Source organism: Propithecus coquereli, unplaced genomic scaffold (assembly GCF_000956105.1).
Source record: "Propithecus coquereli isolate 6110/MARCELLA unplaced genomic scaffold, Pcoq_1.0 Scaffold584, whole genome shotgun sequence".
NCBI classification, from domain to species: domain Eukaryota; kingdom Metazoa; phylum Chordata; class Mammalia; order Primates; family Indriidae; genus Propithecus; species Propithecus coquereli.
The window spans coordinates 92,951-94,001 of NW_012151774.1; positions in this window are offsets into that span (position 1 = coordinate 92,951).

Consider the following 1,051-nt stretch of genomic DNA (forward strand, 5'->3'; position numbering starts at 1 on the left):
TAAGTGTCAGTGTTGATCACTACTTAGGAAGGGTTTGTGAAGCACCAAAATGGAACTTTTAAGGTAACAGAAGTGTAGTGGTGGAAATTTATGGAAAAGTTGACCACGTACGAGGCGGAGTTCATGGCGGAAGCCAGATGCCTGCGTTGAACCTGGTGGATAACCTTGAACTTGAAGGAAGAAAGCACTGCAGACAGCCAGGTCTACAATACACGTTACGTTTATCGCGTTGCATTGAATCCCAGCTGTACAGGTGGTCCGATCCTTTTATTACTGTTCTCGTGAATATTTCAGCGTTAGCCTTAAAAAATAAGGACGCTTTAAAAAATCATAGCCACTTACTGTTACCACTTCTTCGAAACAGTATTTCCTTAATACCAGTATCTAGCAAGTCTCGAAATTTTTCAGTTGACTCAAATGCCACAGATGTTTTCTAACTGCTGGAGTCAGAATTCTAATAAGGTTCATCCTTCGCTGTCGGTTGATACATTTCTTACAGCTTTCTCCTCCCTCCCCCCATGTTTTTGTTGAAGAAACGGAGTTGTTTGTTCCGTCGAGTTGGCCAGTCTGGGCTCTGCTGATCGCATCAGCTGTGACGTAGTTTTCACAGATTTCTCTGTTTTTGTGTTTCCTGTAAATTAGTGATTCTGTCTAGGGATTTGCTCTGACGGGTGGGTGGTGGGGGGCGCTTGCAGGAGGCCCCCTGTCCTCCGCTGTCAGCAGCCGCGACGACCAGTGACTGGACCGATAAACTCGCTAGCGGTTGCAGAAAGATGATACTATAATTTCGTCATTCCTTTTTCATTTATTAGCCAGAATATATCCGTCAACAGCAACTTCTTACCGTTGCTCAGTTTGTACAAGAAAGTCCGGACATTTGAATCTTTTATCGGTTTTCAAATAATGACTTGGTTTCTTAGCATCCTCTAGTGATGATCAAAGTGTTTTAATGCACTCATTGATTTAAACGTTTTATGGACGGGTGCCTGCCAGGTGTCTGGCTTCACGTGTGAACACCGCGGAGAAACGTGCATGCAAGGCTGAGGGCCTA